The following is a 6,065-nucleotide window of genomic DNA, read 5'->3' as shown; positions in this document are numbered from 1 at the left end:
CAAACATTTGTAAAGAGTGTGCAATGTGTGATGTTTCCCCTGAGTCCACTATCCAAGTATTGCTAATAGGATATGAATTTTGATGTGATGAAATGAAAACCATACCAACTGAATCACCTGATGGAGAATCTAAACTGGATTTTCTTGCCATCTGACCTTGAATGTATGCAATGAGTTGCTGATACTGCTTTGTGTTCAAGGGTGTGTCTTCCTCCCTGATGTCCGTGTGAACAACATTAGCATTAGGTTGCGAAGAGTTTGAACCTTTTCCCTTTTTGAATCCAGGTGGATAGCCATGAAGTTTGAAGCATTTGTCCTTGATGTGATCAAGAACACCACTTTGTGAACATAAGGGACGATCCTTCTTACCAGCTTTAATCTTCGCACCATTGGAATCAGTAACCGCATAAGCGAGGTTTTCATTCTTTTCAGTGGTAATAGCATTGACAACACGTTGTTTCTCTTCTTAAATTTCCAATGAGAAAACTTGACTAACCGATGGTAAGGGATCCATGAGTAGAATTTGATTGCGAATCAGATTGAAGCTTTCATTCAATCCAAGCAAGAATGTGAGAACGTATTCACGATTGATGTGTTCAATCAGAGGATTTACACCACCATAAACACATTGGTGAATATGGCGAAATTCAGCGAGTTCCTCCCAAAGTCCTTTGATCTTGGAGTAGTAGGCACCAACTGAGAGATTACCTTGAGTACACGTGATGAAATCTTTGCGTAGTTGAAACAAACGAGGATCGTTGTTCTGCAAAAATCGTTCTTAGAGGTCATTCCAAATCGTCGCTGCAGTGGAGGCGTAGATAACGCTGCCGGTAAGATCTTTTGACACTGAGTTCAAAAGCCACGATGCAACGACATTGTCATTACGTTGCCAGAGTTGGAACTGAGGATCACCGTCAGGAGGTTGCTGAATCGAGCCATCAACGAAGCCAATCTTATTCTTTGCACGAAGAGCAATGAGTATTGCATGACGCCATGACGGAAAGTTCTCTTCCGTCAATAGACACGAAACCAAAATAAGACCAGGATGATCAGAATGGTGAATGAAAAAGGGATTCTGCTGTTGACCATCCATGACGATGTCGAGGGAGGTGACGAGCTTGACAAAAAGAATCGAAAGCGGAAAGAAAATCAAATCTTGCAATAGCAAGATTTGCAGATAAAATCTACTAATACCATATCAAGTATGTCAAGCTTTGATGAACAAGAACTGAAAACTAAAGAGAAAGATAACAGAAAGCATGGAGAAGATGAAGATTTTTTATTCAATCAATAATTCTGTTACAGATTATTTTCAGTTAGTTACCCAATCAACTAACTCTTATCCTTATATAGCCAATGGAAAAACAAAAAGAAGGATATTCTATCCTCTAATGTATTAGCTACTAGTTCCTATCCTATACCTCCAATAGAAGTATCCATTAATGTTCAAATTTTCATTACCCTTGTTGAAAATTAATTTCATTACATGTTATAAAATTGTAAAAATTGATAATGGTGCTAAGTTTGTTATTTCTCAATTTTATGCATATAAAAATATTGTACTTCAAAGATTTTGTGTAGTGTCTCCTCGACAAAATGGGAGGTTGAAAGAAATCACCAACGCCTTCAAAATATAGGTAAATATTTATTATACCAATTCTAATTTCTAAAATATTTGTGCACATATGCAATCTCAAATGCCATTTTCATTATCAACATAATCAATACTCCTTTGTTATATGATAAATCATCTTATAAAATGCTTCACAATTCTTTATTGATATGAACCCAATAAAATTAATTGGTTCACTTTGTTATGCTTCCACTTTACAAAAGCATTGAACTAAAATTGCTTGTAAAGCAATAAAGTCCTTATTTTTAGGATATGTTGTTGGTTTCAAAGGCTTGATCCTATTAGATATTTATTTACGAGAAATATTCATATATAGAAATGTCACTTTTCATGAACAAATACTATCCTACCATATTCATAATTCATATGCCATGCATAATTGGGGATACTTTAGTGACTTGCATAACAAGTCAGAGTTTAATTCACCTAGATGCAATGTACCTGAATCACCACTTTCAGATTCTATTCCTCCAACTCCTATCATATATCCCACTACTATATATGATGTCTAACCATATATTGCATCACTTCCACTTGTACATCATCAAGAGTGAGGCATCAACCATCACATCTCAAATACTATGTATGTGATTCATTTAATGACACACCAAATTAATATTTTTCAGGTACTCTCTATCCATGTCCAATTTTAATTCTTGTTCATAATTATTTCATTTTCGCCATCGTTTTAGCCTCTTATTGACCATATACACTAAACCTAAATCATATAACGAGGCTAACAAGTTTGATTGTTAGAATCAAGTTTTCTTGATAAAAATGATATTAGGGAACTTGTCGATATTCTACCCAATTTTAAACCATTATGATGCAGATGCGTCTATAAGATTAAGCACAAATAAGATGGAAGTATTCAAATATTCAAGGAAAGTGTAATTTTACAAAGGTTACAATCAGATAGAAGGTTTGGATTACTTAGATACTCATTGATCCCTAGCTAAGTTCACTACAGTTAGACTTTTCATAGCTCTTGCATATATCAAGAGATGGAATTTAAATCAACTTGATGTCAATAATGCATTATTGCTTGGTGAGTCACATGAAGATGTGTACATGGTTGTTTCACCTGGTGTCAAACCTTTTAAACCAAATAAACTGTGCAAGTTACTTAAGTCTGTATATTATCTTAAACAGACCAGTAAGCAATATTGTGAGAATATTGTCTCTCTTCTTACTCATCATTGTTAGAACAAGCTTCTTCAAATCATTTTGTATCTTTCAAAAGCAAGGATTTTTAATTTACTATCTTGCTTGTTTATGTTGATGATGTAATTATAGCAAGTAATTTCTATCTAAGTTCTGACACATGAAAGATTCTCTACACTATGCATTCAAAATAAACGATCTTGGTCTTCTCAAATATTTCTTAAGATAACAGACTATAATCAAGGAATATCATTATGTCAAAGGAAATATTACATTAACCTACTAATAGACTCTAGATTACTCAGTTCTAAGCCTATCGCTACTTCACCTGACCCATCTATTAAGTTACATAATGATAACAAATATCCATATAAAGAAATACCATCATACAGAAGGATCACTGGTATACTTACATACTTTAGCACCACTAGGCAAAACATAACATATATCACTCAACAACTAAGTAATCTTTTGCTCAAGCCTTCAATTATGTATTACAATTTTGCTTGTAGAGTTTTGTGATATCTCAAGAATTGTCGTGGTCAAGGACCTTATCTTTATCTGTAGTTGAGCCTTGAGGCTCCTTCTCTTTTTTCTAATTTAAATTTCATTGGTATCCAATCTTAATAGTTCCCATTTGAGGTTTTAACCCAGATGATGATGTAATCTTCATTAGTGTTGTAAAGATGGATCTCCTTAATTTCTTCTTTGTCTATAGGGGCGAAGGTGTTATCAATAATAGTATAGTTCCAACTATTGTTCCCCTTTCAATTAGGTCCCTAACTCCAATTACCCTTGTTTCCAATAGTTTTTGTGTTAGAACTTTAAATCCTTCTTGATTAAGGATCCAACTGTCCTTCCATATGTTGACCTTCTCCTAATTTCCTATAATCTAAGAAGCACCTTTTTTTATGATCCACTTACTTTATTATATGCTTCTCCAAATGTAGTTATGGTTCCTGCATGGGTATGCTTGAAGAAAATTCTTATTAGGATAGTATTTAGCTAATAGAGCTCTGGTCACTAAAGAGTTATGGCTAGTGATAAGTCTCCATCCTTGATTATCCAATAAGGATTTATTTAAGTCTCTGATTTTCTAAAACATAAACCACCTTCATATTTATTGTTGCATATATCTTTCTAATTTTTCCAATAAATTTTTTAATGCTAATGTTATCTCCCCACTAGAAATTCATCATCATCTTCTCTATTTCCTGGAATATAGTCTTTGATAACATGAAATAGCTCATAATATAGTTGAAAATAGGATGGATAACTACTTTTAATAGAGTGACACGATCTGCATAAGATAAATTGTTAGTATTCCAACTTTTAAGTTTTTTACTTATTCTATCAATAATAAACTAAAAGGTTTGGATTTTAGAGGGGTTCATGTATGTAGGAAGACCTATGTATTTATGGATTTTATTAGTGGTGGGAATTGTGATTCATTTTGTAAAAACGTCTCTCTAGTCTTAGATAGTGTATCTTCTAAACATCATTTCATACTTTTCACAGTTGATCTTCTAGCTAAAATAATTACGATAAAAGTTTATGATATTAAGGAGAGTCTTAGCATGTCTCTCCTCATTTCTGTAGAAAATTAAACTATCATTTGCAATCATAAAAATATCGATAATTTTAGGGGTTATTTTATCAATAAATATACCACTTAGCAAATTTCTAGCAAGAAGATTATTTAAAAGGTTGAAGAAAACATATGCACAGTTTATAAATAGATAATGGGAGAGAGGATCTCCTTGTCTAATTCCTCTAGTAGGGTAGAAATTTTAAGTTGGTTGTCCATTGATCAGGATGGATAAAGAAACTATAAAAATGCACTTCATGATCTTGTTGGTTAAAATTTAAGGGAAACCCACAGATATGAGAGTGTTGTGTATGAAACTCCATTCTAATCTATCATAGGCTTTGGTCATATTCATTTTGATGCCAACATAACTCGTCTTTCTTTATTTTATGTGTTTCACATAATTGAAAATTTCATAGGAAATAATAATGTTTTCTGTAATTAATCTTCTCTCCATAAAAACACTTTAATTGTCACTTATAATCAGGGAAAAATACTCTTGATTATGTTTACTATGGTTTTAGTGACAAGTTTCATTATAACACTACAAAGGGCTAAAATTTGTAGTCAGGTGGGGTTATATGGTTTTTACTCTTGGGGATGAGGCAGATGAAAGTGTTATTCAACTCCTTGGGTTCCTCTTCTTCATTCAATTTTCTAAGATTGTGTTAGTGATGTCTATCCCAATATATTGGTAGAACATAGTTAGGGTTCCGTTAGGGCCAGGGGATACATTAGCTTTCATTTGAATTTTCATAGACTTCTTGAGGAGAGTAAGGATTGCCAAGCTCTCGTCTCATGGTCTCATTAAGTTTTTCTTTCATGATGTTGCTGGTATGGTGACAAGTAGGGGTTTGTGTTGAGACATCTGTCTTAACATCTGTTTTGCAAGTGCCAGAATTTTAGGAATAAAGTAGAATGGAGAGCGGAATGTGGGGCCTTATATTGTGGTGCAAAAGATCAAAAGAAATAGAAAGAGTAAAGGAGTGCATAAACATAAAGGATATTATAAGAAGCAGCGAGTGAAAGAGAAAAATGCTAAGTTAACCCCGGGGTCAAGGTTTTCATTGCTTTACAAAGAGAAAACATCGGGGAATTCAAAAGATGAGAATGTGAATGGAGTGGACAATATAAAGCCGAAACATGCCAAGAAAATATAAAGGAATTGAAGGAGAAGCAAATGTACGAAGCAATAGAAAGTATGCAAGTGAAGAAAATGGGACACAACAAAAATGGAAAGGTAATAGAAAAGTCAACACTCCGAACAAGTTGGAAATATCATCCAAAGGTATAACCAAGGACAAAAGGGGAGCAACACGTGGTGGGGTCAAACATATCATGGATCATTTAATAGAGGATTTGGATCAAGGACCTAGGATCGAAGGCCTACAATGGAATATTAGGTTGATTATTGGAGACTTTAATCTTGGGTAAAGTTCTAATGGGCCTCATTTATATATGAATGCCACTGGGGCCCATAATTCAGTGGATAGGGCTGTAATAGATCTGAGTGTAGTTATGATAGAAATTTGCTCTTTTGGGTTTTGAAGGTTATGTTTTTCTACTATTCTTGGGTATTCATGTGGAACTGCGTTGGGGTGGAGTAAGGAAAATGTTGATAGAAATTTACTTTTCTTAATGGTCGTGAATGTCACTTTACCCTGATGTATGCGAGCCTTA

This window comes from Vicia villosa, linkage group LG3 (genome assembly GCF_029867415.1).
Source record: "Vicia villosa cultivar HV-30 ecotype Madison, WI linkage group LG3, Vvil1.0, whole genome shotgun sequence".
Lineage (NCBI taxonomy): Eukaryota > Viridiplantae > Streptophyta > Magnoliopsida > Fabales > Fabaceae > Vicia > Vicia villosa.
This window is presented reverse-complemented; position numbering follows the sequence as displayed.